A 22,690-nucleotide genomic window follows, 5' to 3' on the forward strand; every position below is an offset into this window, starting at 1 on the left:
ACCTTCATTCATCACTCACCCAGCTGTGGGATGTCAAGAGAGAATTGTTCCTTGAAGTCCCTCTGCAGATTTAACCTCCTGTTGCCCTTCTCCTCCTCCCTCTTCCAGCAGCTTTTCCTGCTCTGCATGGCCTCTCTTCGCTCTCCCAGTCATGTTCAATTGCCAGAGGAATCCCTACCAGACCACACATGTCTAGAGGCAACTTCTTTCAGCGAAGTATTTTAAATGACACAAAAAGGGCTGCAAGACCACCAAGATCACTTCCTCTAAAGTACTGACACATTCAACAAGTATAGAAAACCTTCAAAAACACCTATAATTGCACAAGCAGCCAGAAGAAATAATCCAACAACTAACCTGTAAATACTACACGATCCATTTAAATCGCACTGGTCGGGGTCCTTCAAGCCTTTGGATGTTGCGTCAGCTGTGCAAAGTTAAGCTTGGGCATTGGCTGGAGTGTAGAGTTCCAAAATAGCAGTGTTGGGTTTAAATCGCATTGCACAGTGATTCATGTCATGATCTGCTCGGCGGCCCAATTTTACCCCATTGCCTTTCACTCTCCTCTTCTGGTAACTTCATATTAAGTAAAGCAATGCTATTGGAGTAGATTGTTGCAGCACCAGTAAAGCAAATGAAATGACCCTACTAAACTTTGGGGAAAAAAATTCATCATCGCCCCATTTACGGGCGGTAACATTTGAGAGAAGGGAAACTTATTGCCAGGCTTTATAATTTTCCCCCTCTCAAGAATTTTGGCTTAGCGTTTCTGGAAGGAAGTGGAGAGCTAAATCAAGCGCTCCACCGCCTTCTTGGAGCACTAACAGGGCGGACACCTCAGCAATGGTGAACACTGGGCCGTGCAGCGCTGCCGCATTCAAAGGGCCCTCACCTCCCTTAAAGGGAAGGGCGCATGCTGCCGACCGACTTGGACCATCGAGGGAGTGGGAGTGCCCCACGATCAGCCCGGCACTCAAGCAGAGCAGAGCGGCCAGGACCCCGCCAAGAAAATGGAGCAGCACCGCAAAAAGCAAGGTAACATTTTTTCTTGCTTACCTCGGCCACCTCGCCTTTAATCATCGCCCCGGTAACGACCGGCTGCCTGATCCATGCCCCCTGCGGCTGCCGGAGTTTTCGCCCGGCGCTGCTGCAGGGGACAAAAGTGAATTTCGGGACCGAGTCGCTAACATGGCGATGCGCGCGGTGATAATGTCACGATCTCCGGGCGCAGAAGATCGGGGCGCAAAACGGCAGCGCTGCCGAAAAACTCCCGCCGTTGTCAGTACCACGCTCTGGGGACCACTGACGGGAGGTGCAAATGTATTAAATTTCGCCCCCTATTTGTCCTGCAATTTTAAAATAGAATGATCTCGTGGCTGTGGAGGAAATTACTGGCTACCTCTCAACTACCAACCTCAGCATGATTGAAATCAGGAACGTCGCTTCCTGTGGGGCAGTGTGTCTTGGAGAATTCCTGAGATTAACCCTTGTGTAAGACAGTGTTTGCAGTTAACAAAATTTACCAAAGAGCACCAGTGCAATGAAATATAATGTACCTTATGACCTAAAGCAGTATTCATGGGGATATATGTGCTATATAAACTTTCATATGGTTATAAATCTATAGATATATATATACCAAATATGCTCTGCGTCCAGCATCAAATCAAATAAGAAAGTTGAGCATACCGATTAAATGCCACAAATCTGCCTTGTGTAGATACTGCAGACTAGTATCTGAATCATTCATATATTCTCCTTATTACATTTTTCTCTATCACAGATGTGAACAATCTGTTTATTACAAGTCTGAAATCTCCACATGCAGCATTGGTTCACAGAAGAATTGATCAAATTATGATATGAGTATATTGTCAAAAGATGATGGAAAACAGACAGAGCAAAGGTTGCAGCTGAACCCAATATAAAAGTGTACACGATTTTGCAAATAATGAGAATAATTTTCAAAAACATTTTGGTTTGAAAGCAATGAAAGTTGAAGTTTTGACACCATCAGCTCCACATGATTCCTCTTCTAATAATGAGCAGCTTTAATTCTGCAATGCATGATGGGTCGTGATGCCATCATCGCCTATCTGTGAAAAAGTCCGTGTGAGACAAACCAATATGAAGGAAAGATTAAGTATTATTACTTGCTCCATGAGCCTTTAATGGCCCCCTGACCAGGAGAGATCAGAAAGCATCCATTCCAGTTCACGACCACCTACTTGAAAGGGCTTTTATTGTCAGCTGGAGACCTGACTGGTTGGGAAATTCAAGGCAATGGAGTTTCCAGTTGACAGTGCAAACAAGGCAGTAGATTTGAACATTATTATCGTGCCTTGTGGATGATCCTGTGGAACAGCAGTATTTGCAGAGCTGTGAACTTGAGGAGAACTTCGTGTATAATGTATAAATTTGTGCTTCATGGTCCAGCAATTACAACCCACCCTGGTTTACAAAGTTAACAATCTATTTGTACTGTCTAGCTCATCCTTCTATAGGAAGCTGCCTTCCTCCATTAACTTAGAGAATACTGTAGCATAGTGATAATGTTACTGGACTAGTAAGTCAAAGGCCTGAACTAATGATCCAGAGATGTGAGTTCAAATCCCACCATGGCAGGTGCGGAATTTAAATTCAGTTAATTAAATAAATCTGGAAATTATAAAGCTAGTATCAGTAATGGTGACCATGAAACTGTTGGAAAAACCCAACTGGTTCAGTAATGTTCTTTGGAGAAGGAAATCTGCCATCCTTACCCGGTCTATGATGCCTATATGTGACTCCAGAAACACAACAATGTGGTTGGCTCTTAACTGCAATCTGAAATGGCCCAGCAAGCCCCTCAGTTGTACCAAACCGCAACAACAAAGTCAGCACGCGGACTGCCGCGGTTCAAGAAGGTGGCTCACCACCACCTTCTCAAGGGCAATAAGGGATGGGCAATAAATGCTTGTGATGCCCAAATCCTGTAAACGAATGAAAAAAAAACACCAGCTGATTAACTCTTCAAGGATTCTAAAATGTTGAAGACATTAACGAGAAGTTTATCCCAGTTGTCGATCCCAGTATGTGAAGAACTGCTTCCTAATCCCACCCTCCCACTGTTTTATACCTCTGTCCCCTTGCCTTGCAGATTTTCCTCATATGCCCCGATAAGATCTCCTCTCATCACCTTCTTTGAAAACTGTAAAGTCTCAAGGGGACAATTATAACTGAAGCTGCCCGTCGGGACACTGAAGGGATTGGGTATGGCACTGGTTTTACACTCCCGCCTGAGTTAACTGTCGATTGACGTGGATGGAGAATAATATTGGGAAGGGTGTAAAAATGATGCTGCACCTGATCCCGTGGGTTTCCTGCCTGGTGAGGCAGCTTAAAATTGCACCTCGAGTCTTTCCAGCATTTCCTCATGTCCCTGGGGCACTCGGGACCGGCCACCCGGCCCCTCTCCGCTGTGCCTCTCGGACTTGAATGTCTCTCTCGCACTTCAGGTAAAAAAGTTCCACAGAAGATAGAGAAATCCGTAGAGATTTGCAGTATTGCTAAACTGTTCTTCGTATCATAGTCATTCCTTGTGAAGGACACTCAGCTGCTATTACAAAGGCTTTGGTATAATGACAGAAGGAGTAATATTCTGCTCATTCTGTTGGAAAACTGCTTTAAATATGCATGAAGATGGTTCTGTAATTATATTTTAGACAGAAAATCTTTTCATTTTTCAACATCGCTGTCACGTGTAACTGAAAATATTTAAATAATAAATTAACATATGAAAGTTGCACTTTCTCCAGACCCATTTCTTTAATACAGATCAGAAGTATATGTCTTTAGGGCTTTAAAGGAGTGTGTATGCACTGTCAGCGGGAAGTTGTGTGATCGGGATAGGACTGCAATATTGTAACAAGCTCGCTGATCTGCACTCCCAGCTGGAAGCTCAGGATCAAAAAATGTCCCCTTAAATGTTTCCAATCCTTTATTGCTGACACTAGAATGGGTTCTCCGCAGCTCCTCATCAAAGCAAATACACGAACTGATATTTTGACACGAAGCTCAATTCATGGGTTGGAGTCAAGCTGTGCAAGACTCATCATCGTGGCTGCACCATTGTACAATATTCCTTTCTGCTCTGCTCCAACAGAGGCATTAACCCCTAATACAAAAGCAAAATACTGCGGATGCTGGAATCTGGAATAAAAACAGAAAATGCTGGAAATACTCAGCGGGTCAGGCAGCATCTGTGGAGAGAGCAACAGAGTTAACGTTTCAGGTCGACGACCCTTTGTCAGAACCCCTGACGCCTTTGTTGCAATAGTAGATATCGAACTTGGATATGAATGCATTAACGCTTGCACTGCACCCGCTGAATGAGGCTAGTGGCAGGCCCGTGGTCAATGCCGCGGCCGCCCGCATTGGCATAGCACCGGTGAGCAGCGGATACTCGCTGTGGTCCCGGAGGCAGCTCGTCGATCACGGGGGGAGAGTGAATTAGGCCACCTCGAGGTCCTCAGGATGAGATTGGGGGTGGAGGGAGGGTCAGGCAATCAGAAGGGGGGTAGCAGTGACCCACAGCTTTAATGTGGAATGGAGATTTACAAATATGCTATCGGAACTGAGAGGTTTTAACTATCAGGAAAGACTAAACAGGCTGGGACTCTCTTCTCCAGAAAAGAAAAGGCTAAGTGGTGACCTGACAGAGGTCTTTAAAATGAGAGAAATATCTTCTCTATGCCTACCCTATCGAACCTCGGGTTCAATAGGGTAGACATGGAGAAGATATTTCCACGTAGGAGAGTCCAAAACGAGCAGTTATAAATATAAGATAGTTGCTTATAAATCTAATAAGGAATTCAGAGAGTGGTGAGAATGTGGAATTAGCTAGCACATGGAGCTAGCCTTATAAATGCATCTATACTATCCACCTCACCTACTCCATGTGCTAGCTAGTTCCACATTCTCACGCCGCACGCCGCTCCTTGGAAAAAATGTGAGCGGTGGCCATGAGCAGCGTGGAGGCCCCGAACTGCGAGAGGCATACTACCATAAGATACAGCGCGAGCTGGTGCAGGAGGGCAATGGCAGCGAAGAGTAGCGTCAGCAAGGTCCAGGTCGGTGATTGGAGCATGGGCAGATGCAGCAGGAGCGGCGAGAGGGGTGAAGGAGTGGCGAGAGACTGTGGAGGGACATGATCGGGGCCCAGGGGAGGCGTGAGTTCAGGGCCAGGGGCCCAGGGGCAGCACGGGCCAGCCCACACTGCGATAGGTGTGCGCACTAGGTCCGTGCAGCAGAGCAGGTCTCCAATTGTCTCGGGTAATCCTTGCCACTGGACCAAGACCTTGCTCTGTCAAGCCCGTGTGGTGGCTGGTGTGCAACGACCCACCACACGTTAAAAAAATCCACGCACAGGCGTCTTCCACCCTTGAGGATGTAGTTCGGGTTCTTCATTCGAAACACATGTGAACTCATCCTTCTTTTTGGCGTGGATGCAAGTCATCCTCATTTCGAGGGACCCCCTATGATGATGATGAGATGCATTTAAATGGAAGCTAGATACCACAGGATGGAGAAACGAATAGAAGTTATGCTGATTGGATTAGTTGCAGTAGGGTGGAAGGTTCATGCGGAGCATGAACAACAGCATGGACCAATTGTTTGAATGGCCTGTTTCTGTGCTGTAAATTCTACATAAATTTATGTAAGTACAAAAGTTTAAACTTACCTTCTTGGCTGGCAATAAAGAGCGCTGGTTTGGTTGCTGTACGCCTGAGAAAAGTGACATTCACGTTGCATACCACGGTCAATCGCAAATAACTTTTACAAAGAGGCTTAAACAGGAGTTAAGCCCACGATTTGCACAAGCAACGGGCCTAATGCCAGTTTCAGGCAAATGAGCTGGAGGACTACAGGGTGTTGTTCTAACCAATATGACATGTGGAGCGCCACTGGTGCAGACACTAGAGGCAAAATTCCACTGTTGTGTGCCTCCCATTAGCTCCTGAGTGGGAGGGTGTGCGATACCGGCTCCCGTGGAATTGCGCGGGAGTTAGCGGGGGCACGGACGTCATCGCCATGTGCGGAGACCCCTTTCCGTCCTGCAGCGGAAATTGCCAGCGGCCCGCAAGGCCTCGTGGATCGTGAATTGGACCGACCTCCTCTTCTGGGACAGAAGTTAAAGGGAAGGTGCGCTGTGCGGTGCGCGAGAGGCGCTAAAGGGGTTGCAGCCGTGAGTGCTGGCATTAGCGCCGTTCGGCAAATTCAGTGTGCCGGTACCGATGGCACTGAGGAGCCGTAGCACCAGTGTGCAACGTAGGTGCAAAATTGGGTTTGCGCTACCCGTAGCGCCTCCTAGTGACCCCACCAGAGAAAGCTGGCCTGCAGAGCTGTCCTGGGGCGCTAAGGGAAGGAATGACTGCATGAGGTATGTATGATTGATATATATTTTTTTGCAATTTACTTTATTTGGGGTGAGTAATGTATTGGGAATATCTTTTGTGTTTTTTGCTGATTCTTTTTTTGCAAGGAGGCCTCTCTTGGGGCGCTATGAAGCCGGCTCTTTAGCACGGGATGTTCAGTTGCTCACCCGGCCTAGCGCCCTAAGAGCAGTGTGGAATGCTTCCCTTCATGCTCCACTCCACTGTCAGGGCGCATCAGTATGGTCCCATCGCGAACCATTTTCTGCCGCTAAATTTAGCGATTGCCCGACATTAGCGCCTTAAGAATCCTCCAATAATTTCTAGTCACACATACACACAGCTACCAGCAGGGGTCATTGCAGGTCAGCGAGGTGTGGGAAACCGGGCTGGCATTTTCCTCTTCGATCATGGGCACTGAGGCTACTGTTGTGCCTCAACTGGCTATTCCGACTGAGACCAACGAAAGCAGTTAGACCAAACAAACCAAACTTTCTCAGTCACTATTTTTTTAATTTCAAAATATACTTTATTCATATAAAAAATTTGCACAATACATTGGAAGACAGTACAGTACATTTGGATGCTGTCAGCAATTCCATGCAACACATTAGGATGCTGACGGCAGTTCCGTTCAATTCATTTGCTTGCTTTACATTTTGAGGTACATTTCAGTACAATCCAGGATACATTGTAATACAGTCATCAAATTAATTTACTAGTGGCACTACACGGTACACGGAATGGGTGAGGGTACAGTTACATTTCATTGCAACATACATTACTAAACAGAATTTGCATTATACATGGCACTACATAGGTTTTTTCAGATCACGGTGCTCTATGTATACACAAAGTTTACAAGTACAGCCTGAGGGGAGTTTTATACTGATTCCAGCCCCTGGGTTTATCGTGGCGGAAGGGCTGTAAACTGTGGCTCTTCCCCACCGTGCCTTTGCGGTGACTGCACCAATTTTTAGTGCGTCCCTCAGCATGTACTCCTGGATCTTGGATTGCGTCAGTCTGCAACACACAGACGTGGACTTCTCCATCGGAGGAAGTCGGGGCTACATGGTGTACGCTGGCCAACCCAACGTGTGCCGCACCTGCGGGAAGGCAGGCCATGTGGCGGCAAGCTGCAAAACTGTCACCTGCCGAAACTGCAAGAACGAAAGCCACCAGACAAAGGACTGTAAGGAGACCAAGTGCTGCAACCTCTGTGGTCTGGCTGGGCACCTTTACAAAAACTGCCCCAAACGCAACTTCAGCTATGCGCAGGCAGCAAAGAACATTGCACGAGAGGAGGAGGAAGCTGAGGAACACAAAGCTCCAGAGGAGACCCACACCGCACCCCTCCCAACCAACGCCCTGGGCAAAGAAGCAGCAGCCCCCGTGGACTCGGAACAAGTCGGCGGGGAAGAGAAGCATGCTACCACGAGCTGCGAGACACCAGCAGCCAGCAGTGAAGCTCTCCCTCAGCGCACCGAGTCCAGGAACGAGGAGACAGCAGACGATGAAGCGGGATGGGAGACCACCAAGAAAAAGGCCCGCAAACGTAAGGAGAACAGGCGAGCAAGGGCCCCTGTGGAAACGACAGGGAAGAGGCGGCTAACAACCACGACAGACAGCAGCGACGGCTGCTCGTTTGATGAGGAAAGGCGAGGAAAAAGCCCTTTACTACCGCCACCAAAACAAGAGGCAATACTCCAACCCACAGCCACAGGCGACCGGGAGCAGTGAAGCAACCAGTGCAGCCCCGCTCCAGGAACCTGCGAGCAACGAAGTGCCCAGCACGCATGAGCTCCAGAACACCGGGAGCGAAGAAGCGATCAACGCAGACCAGCTCCGGGGGAACGGGAGCAGCGAAGTGCCCAGCAAACCCCACCTCTGGAATACCGGGAGCGACGCAGCCGAGACCGCCGCGACTGATGAAAAGAGGGAACCACCAACACCAGGCGAGGACAGTGCAGAGGACATATCGGACCTTATAATAGCATTGCAGCAGTCCCCTAGTCGAAACACTCCCACGGCAGAGGATGACGACCACACCAGCCTAGGTGCAGTAGACTTTTTTAGTTTAAACCTATGCATGACGGAACTGGCCACTGGGCAGACCTCGGACTTAATGGACGATTTATTTGAAGTGTAATGTTTATAACTGTAAACAGTAACTTTAAAATGGATTTCAAAATTGCTACTCTTAATGTGCGTAGCGTAAAATCCACTACGCAATGTGTTTCCACCTTGGGGTACCTCGCCAAGGTCAAAGCGGACCTGCTGTTCTTGCAGGAGTGTGGGCTGCCGCACTCCAGCAGTTACCGGCAGTAGTCACGATGGTGGGCCCATGGACCATCCATAGGTCAGGAGGCAACGACTGCCGGTCTTCCGGCCTGGGTATTCTGCTGCGGGGAGGCCACTTCACCATCACCGAAGTTAAGGAGGTGGTAGGCGGCCGCCTCCTCGTAGCAGATGTAATGTACAAAAATTCCCCTCTAAAGCTAATTAACGTGTATGCCTCGCCTCTCAGAAGCGAGCGGCTGGTCCTCTTCCAGCAGCTCCCACAGCTGCTGGCGACATCTAGGCCGTTCATTCTGGGCGGTGATTTCAACTGCATCATCGATGCGGCTGGACAATCCAGCAGAGCTGACAGCAAGCTGGACACCACGTCCAGACTCCTGATGGACGCTTAAAAGACGCTAAGCTGTGCAACGTCTTCAGCAACCCTGCAGATGGAGCAGATACACCTGGTCGAGACCAGACGGGTTCATCCTTTCCAGAATAGACTTCCTGTTTGTGTCCCACACGCTCAAGATCAGATCCACCGATGTCACGCTGGTGTTCTTCTCTGACCACTGCCTCCTACTGGCCGACTGTCGCCCACAGGAAAACCAGAAAGTTGGCAGAGGGATCTGGAAGCTGAATGTGAAACTGTTGACTCCGGAAAACATGGAGGAACTCAAGAGGGATTACAAAGGTTGGAGAACTGTAAAACCCCTCTGCGATTCCCCGATGCACTGATGGGAAACAATCAAGACAAACATCAAGAGTTCTTCATCCTCAAAGGTGTACAGGAGGCGAGAGGGAGACAGAGGGAATTGTCCCAACTCCAGAAGAGCATGTAAAACCTGCTCCTGCTGCAGTCAATGAGGGTCAAGCCTCGCTCTTTGCCTCAGAGTCCTCCAAAATCATTTTCCGGTCCAGAGTCCGTTCCGTCGAGAAGGATGAGACGTGTTCGCGCTTCTTCTTCCAAAAGGTGCATAGGGGGAGCTCTGTGATCACCAGCCTAAAGGAAGAAGACGGTTCTGTGACGTTTTCGCAGCCTGACATGCTGAGGATTAGCAAATCCTTCTATGCCGGGCTGTACGACGTCAAGCCCACAGACCGCGTGGCCTCCCAGTCGTTCCTGTCGTCTATCATGGAGGTCCGAAACGACAGCGAGCGGGAGAGTCTGGACCACCCGCTAACTCTGGACGAGATGACAAAGGCCGTCCGGTCCCTTGCGACGAGTAAAACTCCCGGAAGCGACGGCTTACCGGTCGAGTTGTATTCGGCTCTGTGGGACTGGATGGGCCCAGACCTGCTGGAAGTGTAAGGAGGTATGCTTCTGGCTGGCAGCATGTCGGAATCAATGAGGAAAGGCATCATCACCCTCATCTACAAGCAGAAGGGGGAGAGGGAGGAAATCAAAAACTGGCGGCCCATTTCGCTGCTCAATGTGGACTACAAGATCCTGTCAAAGGTCATCGCCAACAGGGTCAAGTCTGCTCTTGAGCTGGTGATTCACCCGGACCAGACCTGCACTGTCCCCGGCAGGAAGATCTTTGATAGCCTCGCGCTGCTCAGGGATATGATCGCCTACATGCGGGACAGGGGGGTGGACACCTGCTTAATCAGCTTAGACCAGGAGAAGGCCTTTGACAGGATATCGCACATGTACCTGATGGACGTGCTCTCCAAAATGGGGTTTGGGGAGGGTATCTGCAATTGGATCCAACTGCTCTACAGAGACATCAGTAGCGCAGTTCTAATCAATGGTGGGAAACTGAAAGTTTTCCGATCAGATCTGGAGTCAGGCAAGGCTGTCCTCTCTCATCTGCCTTGTTTGTGCATTGTATCGAGCCCTCCCTGTATGTCAAGACCTCCCTGTATGTGGGAGGTCAAGACCTCCCTGTACGTGGACGACGTGGCCATCTTTTGCTCGGATCCGCAGTCGGTCCGCAGATTGCTCACAATCTGCGACCAGTTTGAACTGGCCTCAGGAGCAAAGGTCAATCGCTGCAAAAGCGAGGCCATGTTCTTTTGGCAACTGGACCGACCGATCCTTTATTCCCTTCACCGTTAAACCAGATTACCTGAAGGTGTTGGGAATATGGTTCGGAGCGGACGGGGCGTGCGCCAAAAACTGGAAAGAGCGTATCACCAAAGTGAAGCAAAAACTGGGATGGTGGAAGCTGTGCTTCCTCTCCATGGCAGGAAAGAACCTGGTTATCATGAGTGAGGTGCTCTCGGGGTTGCTACACGTGGCACAGGTCTGGCCCATGCCTCGGTCCTGTGCCGCAGCAGTTACCCGGGCCATCTTCCACTTTGTCTGGAGGTCCAAAATGGAACGTGTCCGCGGAGACACAATGTACAAATCTCTGGACAGTGGAGGAAAGGATGTTCCGAACGTAGCCCTCATCCTGATGGCCACCTTTGTGTGCAGCTGCATCAAGCTGTGCACAGACCCCCGGTACGCAAACACCAACTGTCACTACGTGCTGAGGTTCTACCTGTCCCCATTGTTGCGAAGGATGGGCCTGGCCACGCGAAACGGCCCCACCAGTTGGACCATGCCTGTCCACCTGTCCTTCGTGGAAAAGTTTTTCACAAAAAACCCCTTTGACCACAAGGCCATAAAACAGTGGTCAGCACGTAACGTCCGCCCTACGAAAGAAGGAGAGGGTGGACCCTGTCGGGTGGTTCCCTGAGCGGATTGTCGAACTCGTTTGGCAGAACATCTCATCGCCAGAGCTTTCACACAAGCACCAAGACGTAGCTTGGTTGGCGGTGAGGAGGGCCTTACCCGTCAGAGCGTTCATGCACAGCCGACGTCTCAGCAGCACGGCACGGTGCCCCCGAGTCGGTTGCGGGTGGACGAGACTGTCACCCATCTCCTTCAGGTTTGCGCCTTCCCAAGGCAGGTTTGGAAAGAGATGCAATGGTTGCTGTCGAGGTTCATCCCAACCAGCTCCGTAACACAGGACTCTGTGCTCTACGGACTGTTCCCAGGGACACACACCGAGACAGATATCATCTGCTGCTGGAGGGCCATCAACTCGGTCAAAGACGCTCTTTGGTCTTGCCGAAACTTGCTGGTCTTCCAGAGCAAGGAGATGTCCACGTCTTCATGTTGCAGACTGGTGCAATCCAAGATCCAGGATTACGTGCTGAGGGACGCACTTAAAATTGGTGCATTCGCCGCAAAGGCACGGTGGGAAAGGGCCACAGTTTAAAGCCCTTCTGCCACTGTAAACCCGGGGGCAGGAATCAGTACAAAACTCCCCTCGGGCTGTACTTGTAACTTCTTTTTTGTGTACATGGAGCACCATGATCTGTAAACACCTATGTAGTGCCATGTACAATGTAAGGTCTGTTTCGTAATGCACGTTGAAAAGAAAAATGTAAATGTACTATCACCCATTCCGTGTACTGTATAGTGACACATGTAATGTAATTTGTTGAATGTACTACAATGTATCCCGTATTGTACCAAATTGTTCTTGAACTGAAAAGCAAGGAAATGTATCGAACGGAACTGCCGTCAACACCCAAATGTAGTGTATGGGATTGCTGACCGCAGCTAAACGTACTGAACTGCTTTTGAATGTACTGTACAAATTTTTATATGAATAAAGTATATTTTGAAATTAAAAAAAAACTTCTCCTTGTTCTGGAAGATCAGCAAGTTTCGGCACGACCAAAGAGCGTCTTTCACTGAGTTGATGGCCCTCCAGCAGCAGATGATGTCTGTCTCGGTGTGTGTCCCTGGGAACAGCCCGTAGAGCACAGAGTCCTGTGTTACGGAGCTGCTTGGGATGAACCTCGACAGCAACCACTGCATCTCCATCCAGACCTGCCTTGCAAAAGGGGCAATCCCAAAGGAGATGGATGACTGTCTCATTCGCACCACAGCCAACTCGGGGGCAGAGTGCTGTGACTCTGAAACCCCGGCTGTGCATGAAGGAGCTGATGGGTAGGGCCCTCCTCACCGCCAACCAAGCTAAGTCTTGGTGCTTGTGTGAAAGCTCTGGCGATGAGACGTTCTGCTAGACGAGTTCGACAGTCTGCTCGGGGAACCACCCGACAGGGTCCACCCCTCCTTTCGTAGGGCGTCCAGGACCTTATGTGCCGACCACTGCTTTATGGTCTTGTGGTGAAAGGCGTTTTTTCTGAAAAACTTTTCCACGAAGGACAGGTGGACAGGCATGGTGCAACTGGTGGGGGCGTTTCGCGGCAGCGTGGCCAGACCCATCCTTCGCAACACCGGGGACAGGTAGAACCTCAGCACATAGTGACACTTGGTGTTTGCATACCGGAAGTTGGTGCACAGCTTGATGTAGCCGTACACAAAGGTGGTCATCAGGATGAGGGCCACGTTCGGGACATCCTTTCCTGCACTGTCCAGAGATTTGTACATTGTGTCTCTGCGGACATGGTCCATTTTGGACCTCCAGACAAAGTGGAAGACGGCCCGGGTGACTGCCGCGGCACAGGAGCGTGAGATGGGCCAGACCTGTGCCACGTACAACAACACCGAGAGCACCTCACTCCTGATGACGAGGTTCTTTCCTGCGATGGAGAGGGAGCGCAGCTTCCACCATCCCAGTTTTTGTTTCACTTTGGCGGTATGCTCTTCCCAGTTTTTGACGCACGCTCCGAACCATATTCCCAACACCTTCAGGTAATCTGGCTGAATGGTGAATGGAATAAAGGATCGATCGGCCCAGTTGCCAAAGAACATGGCCTCGCTTTTGTTGCGATTGACTTTCGCTCCCAAGGCCAGTTCAAACTGGTCACTATGGCTCCAATCCAGACTGGCAAAGCACATGTGGATCATATAAATGCTTTGTTCAAAGTCTTTCTTTTAACCTACAACTAGCAACTCCTCTCAAATGTGGCTGCATTCTTTTAGGTAAACACTGAAGGAAGAGGCTGTACATTATTTACGTACTGAATAACATATGGTGTATTAAATGGGAATTTTGACAGCTCACACCTTGAAGTTAAAAATACTGCAATCTAACTATTCATCCGGGAATGCATATGCACAATTATGCAAATTGGAGTGTAATTAAGCACCAATACCACAGAGAGTGTTCCAATAATAACCTAATGAGTTTAGAGAGAATGCCAGTTAAAATGGACTTTTTTGCAACTTGTTTACAGGAGTACTGAACAAACAACATTCATTTATATATATATTCAAAGGAGATATATTGCATTTATATTTTCAATTTATATTAGCCCAAACAGGTATTGATGCATTTTCTATACCCGATTAACACACGCTAACGCTTCTTTTTCAACCATGCTGTAGGCTCCCTCGGCCTTAGACAGACTCCTAGATGCATAAGCAATTGGTTGCAGTTTCTCGGAATCATTAGCTTGTTGCAATACGCAGCCGACGCCATGTGACGACACATCACATGCTAGTACCCAACGCTTACATGGATCATACAACACAAGCAATTTGTTTGAGCATAACAATTTTCTCGCTTTTACAAAGGCATTTTCTTGGCTTTTGCCCCAAACCCATTCGTCCCCTTTTTGTAGTAAGACATGTAATGGTTCTAGCAGGGTGCTGAGGTAAGAAGTTACCAAAGTAGTTCAAGAGTCCCAGAAGTGACCGCAGCTCCATCATGTTCTGTGGCCTCGGTGCGTTCTCGATTGCCTCCGTCTTCGTGTTGGTGGGCCAGTTGCCATCCACCGCAATCCTCCTTCCCAGGAACTCCACTTCAAGTGCCAGGAAAATGCACTTTGAGTATTTTAACTTGAGTCCCACGCGGTTGAGTCGACGAAGAACCTCCTCCAAGTGCTGCAGATGCTCGACTATGTTCTGACCTGTGACCAAGATGACGTCCTGGAAGACCACGGTGTGTGGGACCGACTTCAGTAAACTTTCCATGTTTCTCTGGAATATCGCCGCCGCAGATCGGATTCCAAACGGGCATCTGTTATAAACAAAAAGACCTTTGTGCATGTTGATGCAGGTGAGGGCCTTCTTTGATTCCTCCAGTTCCTGCGACATGTAAGCTGAAGTCAGATCCAGCATCGTAAACGTCTTTCCTCCCACCAGCATTGCAAAGAGGTTGTTGGCTTTTGGTAGTGGGTATTGGTCCTGCAGGGAGGAACGATTGATAGTTACTTTGTGATCACCAAAGATTCTGACAGTACCGTCTCCCTTGAGGACTGGGACAATAGGACTGGCCCACTCACTGAACTCGATCGGTGAAATGATGCCCTCTCGTTGCAACCGGTGGTGCAGCAGGGAGGGATTCAAATTCCTGGGGCATTGGAACAGGTTCTGGGTGAGGTGGGACCAGTACAAACCGGATGGTCTTCACCTGGGCAGGACCGGAACCAATGTCCCAGGTGGAGTGTTTGCTAGTGCTGTTGGGGAGGAGTTAAACGAATTTGGCAGGGGGATGGGAACCAATGCAGGGAGACAGAGGGAAACAAAAAGGAGACAAAAGCAAAAGACAGAAAGGAGATGAGTAAAGGTGGAGGGCAGAGAAACCCAAGGCAAAAAAAAAAGGGCCACTGAATATAAAGGGGCTGCAGGAGGGGTCAAAATTAGAAATCATGGTTTAAAAACTAGGATTAAAACACTCTACCTAAATGCACGCAGCATTCGAAATAAAGTAAATGAGTTGACGGCACAAATCATTACAAATGGGTCTGATTTGGTGGTCATTACAGAAACATGGTTGCAGGGTGGCCAAGACTGGGAATTAAATATACAGGGGTATCTGACGATTCGGAAAGATAGACAAGAAGGGAAAGGAGGTGGGGTAGCTCTGTTAATAAAGGATCATATCAGGGCAGTTGTGAGAGACGATATTGGCTCTAATGAACAAAATGTTGAATCATTGTGGGTGGAGATTAGAGATAGTAAGGGGAAAAAGTCACTGGTGGGCGTAGTTTATAGGCCCCCAAATAATAACTTCACGGTGGGGCGGGCAATAATCAAGGGAATAATGGAGGCATGTGAAAAAGGAACGGCAGTAATCATGGGGGATTTTAACCTACATATCGATTGGTCAACTCAAATTGCACGGGGTTAGCCTGGAGGAGGAATTCATAGAATGCATACGGGATTGTTTCTTAGAACAGTATGTTACAGAACCTACAAGGGAGTAAGCTATCTTAGATCTGGTCCTCTGTAATGAGACAGGAATAATAAACGATCTCCTAGTAAAAGATCCTCTCGGAATGAGTGATCACAGTATGGTTGAATTTGTAATACAGATTGGGGGTGAGGAAGTAGTGTCTCAAATGAGCGTACTATGTTTAAACAAAGGGGACTACAGTGGGATGAGGGCAGAGTTGGCTAAAGTAGACTGGAAACACAGACTAAACGGTGGCACAATTGAGGAACAGTGGAGGACTTTTAAGGAGCTCTTTCATATTGCGCAACAAAAATATATTCCAGTGAAAAAGAAGGGTGGTAAGAGAAGGGATAACCAGCCGTGAATAACCAAGGAAATAAAGGAGAGTATCAAATCAAAGACCAATGCGTATAAGGTGGCCAAGGTTAGTGGGAAACTAGAAGATTGGGAAAATTTTAAACAACAGCAAAGAATGACTAAAAAACCAATAAAGAAAGGAAAGATAGATTACGAAGGTAAACTTGCGCAAAACATAAAAACAGATAGTAAAAGCTTTTACAGATATATAAAACGGAAAAGAGTGACTAAAGTAAATGTTGGTCCCTTAGAAGATGAGAAGGGGGATTTAATAATGGGAAATGTGGAAATGGCTGAGACCTTAAACAATTGTTTTGCTTCGGTCTTCACAGTGGAAGACACAAAAACCATGCCAATAATTGCTGGTCACAGGAATGTGGGAAGGGAGGACCTTGAGACAATCACTATCACTAGTGGGGTAGTGCTGGACAGGCTAATGGGACTCAAGGTAGACAAGTCCCCTGGTCCTGATGAAATGCATCCCAGGGTATTAAAAGAGATGGAAGTTATAGCAGATACATTGGTTATAATCTACCAAAATTCTCTGGACTCTGGGGAGGTACCAGCGGATTGGAAAGCAGCTAATGTAATGCCTCTGTTTAAAAAAAGGGGGCAGACAAAAGGCAGGTAACGATAGGCCGGTTAGTTTAATATCTGTAGTGGGGAAAATGCTTGAAACTATCATTAAGGAAGAAATAGCGGGACATCTAGATAGGAATAGTGCAATCAAGCAGACGCAGCAAGGATTCATGAAGGGGAAATCATGTTTAACTAATTTACTGGAATTCTTTGAGGATATAACGAGCATGGTGGATGTGGTGTATTTAGATTTCCAAAAGGCATTCGATAAGGTGCCACACAAAAGGTTACTGCAGAAGATAGAGGTACGCGGAGTCAGAGGAAATGTATTAGCATGGATAGAGAATTGGCTGGCGAACAGAAAGCAGAGAATCAGGATAAATGAGTCCTTTCAGGTTGGAAATCGGTGCTGGGACCACAACTGTTTACAATATACATAGATGACCTGGAAGAGGGGACAGAGTGTAGTGTAACAAAATTTGCAGATGACACAAAGATTAGTGGGAAAGCGGGTTATGTAGAGGACACAGAGAGGCTGCAAAGAGATTTGGATAGGTTAAGCGAATGGGCTAAGGTTTGGCATATGTAATACAATGTCGGAAAGTGTGAGATCATCCACCTTGGAAAAAAAAATAATAAAAGGGAATATTATTTGAATGGGGAGAAATTACAACATGCTGAGGTGCAGAGGGACCTGGGGGTCCCTGTGCATGAATCCCAAAAAGTTAGTTTGCAGGTGCAGCAGGTAATCAGGAAGGTGAATGGAATGTTGGCCTTCATTGCGAGAGGGATGGAGTACAAAAGCAGGGAGGTCCTGCTGCAACTGTATAGGGTATTGGTAAGGCCGCACCTGGAGTACTGCATGCAGTTTTGGTCACTTTACTTAAGGAAGGATATACTGGCTTTGGAGGGGGTACAGAGATGATTCACTAGGCTGATTCCGGAGATGAGGGGGTTACCTTATGATGATAGATTGAGTAGACTGGGTCTTTACTCGTTGGAGTTCAGAAGGATGAGGGGTGATCTTATAGAAACATTTAAAATCATGAAAGGGATAGACAAGATAGAGTCGGAGAGCTTGTTTCCACTTGGTCAGGGAGACTAGAACTGGGGGGCAAAGCCTCAAAATACGGGGGAGCCAATTTAAAACCGAGTTGAGAAGGAATTTCTTCTTCCAGAGGGTTGTGAATCTGTGGAATTCTCTGCCCAAGGAAGCAGTTGAGGCTAGCTCATTGAATGTATTCAAGTCACAGATAGATAGATTTTTAACCAATAAGGGAATTAAGAGTTACGGGGAGCGGGCGGGTAAGTGGAGCTGAGTCCACGGCCAGATCAGCCATGATCTTGTTGAATGGCGGAGCAGGCTCGAGGGGCTAGATGGCCTACTCCTGTTCCTAATTTCTTATGTTCTTATGTTCTAACCGGTCTAGCTCGATCTCTATTCTTTCTCTCATCATGTTCGGTACTGCTCTTGCCTTGTGATGGATGGGTCGCGCCCCTGGAATTAGGTGGATCTGCACTTTTGCTCCTTGGAATTTCCCGATGCCTGGTTCGATCAGCGAAGGAAATTTGTTTGAGTCACACGAAGTGTCATCAGCGGGCGATAGTGCTTGGACGTCGTCCCAGTTCCAGTGTATCTTTCCCAGCCAGCTCCTGCCGAGCAGCGTGGGGTCATCGCCCAGTACCACCCAGAGTGATAGCTTGTGCACCGCTCCATCGTAGGAGACCTTTACGGTAGCACTGCCGATTACAGGAATCAGTTCTTTTGTGTAAATTCTTAGTCTCGTGCAAACTGGAGTTAAGACTGGCCTTGAAGCTTTGTTGCACCACAACCTTTCGAAAGTCTTTTTGCCCATGATGGACTGGCTCGCACCCGTGTCCAGCTCCATTGACACCGGGAGTCCATTTAGATCAACATTCAGCATTATCGGGAGACAATTCGTGATGAATGTATGCACCCCATGTACCTCTGACTCCTCTATCTGAGGCTCTGGTTCATAGTGATCCTCCATGGATCTGTCCTCCTCTGCAACCTGCTGGTTTGCAGGTTTAACAGGCTTAGCAGCTCACCTGCACACTCGTTGGAGGTGTCCCATTGTTCCACAGCCCTTGAAAACATATCCATTGAATCAGCATGAATGGAAACGATGATCACCCCTGCAGCGCCAACAAGGTGTTAATGGCCTTGCATTCATCACCCTTGATGGTGGACTCTGAGACATCTGCGGACGTGTAGCTGCAGGTATGTGTGACCTGCCCTATACGTTATAATTTGTGTGCTGAGAGATTTGCTTCATATTGTCACTGGTGGCAATGAATGCCTGGGCTATCGCTATGGCCTTACTCAAGGTTGGGGTCTCTACAGTCAAACGCTTCCGAAGTATGGTTTCGTGGCCAAGGCCAAGTACGAAAAAATCTCTGAGCATGTGCTCCAAATGTCCTTCAAATTCGCAATGTCCTGCAAGGCGTCTCTGCTCGGCGACATTACTTGTCACTTCCTGGCCTTCAGACCTTTTGTTGGTGTAGAACCGGTACCTCGCCATCAGAATGCTTTCCTTCGGGTTCAAATGCTCTCGGACCAGTGTGCACAAATCGTCGTACGATTTCTCCGTGGGTTTCGCTGGAGTGAGCAGATTCTTCATGAGGCGATACATTGGTGCCCCACAGATGGTGAGGTAAGATTGGCAGCGCTCTCTTCCCCATCTAGCTCATTGGCCACGAAGTATTGGTCGAGTCGCTCCACAAAAGTTTTCCAATCATCTCCCTCCGAAAATTTCTCCATGATGCCCACTGTTCTCTGCATCTTTGGATTCACTATCTTTCTCTCGTTGCCAGTTGTTATGTATGGAGAAAGAGTCAGACTGAACGCTGTGAGCTCAAAGAAAAGTGTGACCTTAGTCTTTTATTGCAGGTCTCCAGAGTGCCTCTCCAACCTGTGAAGCCTTCTTAAATATCTGTGCTCCCAAAGGATTATGGGATCCCTTGGGACTCTGGGGAATGAGCCCTCTGGTGGCTGTACAGAATAAATACAAGTCCACATATATAACAGATACCCTCAGCAAGTATGTACTGGCTGGGCTTCCAAAGAGCAATCCAATTAGTCCCACTCCCCCCTGCTCTTTCCCCATAGCCCTGCAATTATTTTTCCTTTTCAAATATTATCCAATTACTCTTGAATATGCTTCCACCACCCTTAGAGGCAGTGCATTCCAGATCAAAACAACTCAATGCGTGAAAACATTTCTCATCATCTTGCTTCTGGTTCCTTTGCCAATTACACAAAGTCTGTGTCCTCTGGTTACCGGCCGTACTGCCCGTGGAAACAGTTTCTCTCCATGTACTCTTTCAAAACCCTTCATAATTTTGAACACCACGATTAAAGCTTCCCTTAGCCTTCTCTGCTCTAAGGAGAATAATCCCAGTTTCTCTAGTCTCTCCACATAACTGAAGTCCCGCATCCCTGGTACCATTCGAGTAAATCTCCGCTGGACTCTCTCCAAGGCCTTGACATCCTTCCTAATGTGTGAAGTCTAGAATTGGCAACAATATTCCAGCTGAGGCCTAACAAGTGATTTGCTAGAATTTCCATAAAATTCTCCACCACCGGATTGCCGCCCAAAAGATCGCTAAGTTATTAAATTAACGCTGGCGAAAAATTGCACAACAAAAAGGAAAAATTTCCGCCTGGCGAGAAAAATGGGTCTCTCAGGCAGATTCTGGGCAGAAAACGCGAGCCTGGTCAAATTGGGCGGTTCTTAATCAAAATGGACCGTACTTACTCAAATTTAGGCCGAGGCTGCGGGTTGGGCCTAGGGAGGGGGGAAAACACACACAAAAAATATTTTTCCAAAAAACAAAAAATAAAAAATCAGAAAACATTCTCAGGACCCTTTTCAACTTAATCGCTGTAAAATAATTTAAAAAGAATTATAGAAAACACTTTTGTTCTATATGTAAACCTGTAAATACAATGTTTAACCACCAGTGGGCTCATCCCCTGGAGTACCAAGGGATCCCACAATCCCTTGGGAGCACAGGTACTTAAGGAGGCCTCACAAGCTGGAGAGGCACTCTGGAGACCTGCAATAAAAGACTAAGGTCACACTTTACTTTGAGCTCACAGTATCTGGTCAGACTCTTTATTCATACACTACAACTTTAACTTACTTTTTCTCGCAGGGCTACTTACCTATCGCCCAGCTCCAGCTGCTTTTCGTGGGCAGTTTTTTTCTCTACCGCTACTGCCCCAAACTAGGACGGTAGCGGTCTATGGACAGTGTTCGCCGGCGGTTCGCTCCCCAGCGGTACTTCAAAACCGCCGGTGGAACTCTTTATGCAACTTTGTGGAAATTCTCGCCGGGCAGTACCGCCGAGAAAATCGGCGGAAATGGAGCGGAAACTCTTGCCCAAAATGTTTTAGCATAACTTCAGTGTCAGTGTTACTTCCTGCTTATGTTCCAATCTGAAGAAATTCATTCATCACACTTCACACAAGTCCTCCCTTCCCTCACCTTAGCATGGTCTATTTATGTTTCTTCGCCCCTTCCTGTACATCTCTCCCTATATCACTGTCAACGGACTTTCCACAGAAATCTATCATAATTCCCTAATCTCCCACAATTGCTTCGGCTATGATTCTGTGCATAAAGAATCCATCTCTTGCACCCATTTACTCCATCTCTTATATATCTGCTGTGACAACTCACTTTCCAGACCAAGCCTACTGAAATGTCTTTACTCTCCCTCTGCCAAGTTTTTCTTTGTCTGTTGTTGAGAATTTCCTTCACCCTATCCAGCTCAATTCCTGTGTTTTCATTCTCACTCCTTCCATCTGCACGCACAACTTGCATTTTCCATTGCACTAGTCTTCGTACTCCTGCTACCATTCAGTGACTCGAGCTGGAAAACTCCTGTGTGGGTGGATGTCAGGTGAGGGCAGAATCAGGCTTGACTACGATGACTCCCACAGTCAAATAACCTTTTGACCATTGCCATTTAGGCTCATAGTTAATGACTAGACCCTTGGTGAGATATGAAAGAAAGAATAAGAAAAAAAGAAAAAAGAAAGAAAAGAAGGAAACCAGTTAATTATTGACATGATTTCAGATATTTGTCTGACTATAAAGCACGGGGAAGATTTATGCGTCATTTGACATCATACTGGTTAGCCAGTCGCCGTTTGGAGCTGCCTCCAGTGCGCCAGTGCAGTCTTCGGCCGCCTGAGGAAAAGAGTGTTTGAAGACCAGACCCTCAAATCTACCACCAAGACTGTAGTAATACCTGCCCTCCTGTATAGCTCAGAGACATGGACCATGTACAGTAGACACCTCAAGTCGCTGGAGAAATACCACGAATGATGCCTCCGCAAGATCCTACAAATCCCCTGGGAGCACAGATGCACCAACATTTGCGTCCTCGACCAGGCCAACAGCCCCAGCATTGAAGCACTGACCACACTTGATCAGCTCCGCTGGGCAGGCCACATTGTTCGCATGCCTGACACATGACTCCCAAAGCAAGCGCTCTACTCAGAGCTCCTTCATGTCAACCGAGCCAAAGGTGGGCAGAGTAAACATTACAAGGACACCCTCAAAGCCTCCCTGAAAAAGTGCAACATCCCCACTGATACCTGAGAGTCCTCGGCTAAAGATTGCCCTCAGTGGAGGAAGCGCATCCGGGAGGGCGCTGAGCACCTTGCATCTCATCGCCGAGAGCATGCAGAAACCAAGCCCAGGCAGCGGAAAGAGCGTGCGGGAAACCTGTCCCACCCACCCCTTCCCTTAACAACTATCTGTCCCACCTGTGACAGGGACTGTGGTTCTTGTATTGTACTGTTCAGCGACCTAAGGATTCATTTTAAGGGTGGAAGCAAGTCTTCCTTGATTCCGAGGGACTGCCTATGATGCTGATGGAGCATGAGCAGGAACATCGGCGAGGCCCAGGTACAGCAGAGGAGTGGGAAGGTCGGGGCGG

This window comes from Pristiophorus japonicus, chromosome 11 (genome assembly GCF_044704955.1).
Source record: "Pristiophorus japonicus isolate sPriJap1 chromosome 11, sPriJap1.hap1, whole genome shotgun sequence".
Classification (NCBI taxonomy): domain Eukaryota; kingdom Metazoa; phylum Chordata; class Chondrichthyes; family Pristiophoridae; genus Pristiophorus; species Pristiophorus japonicus.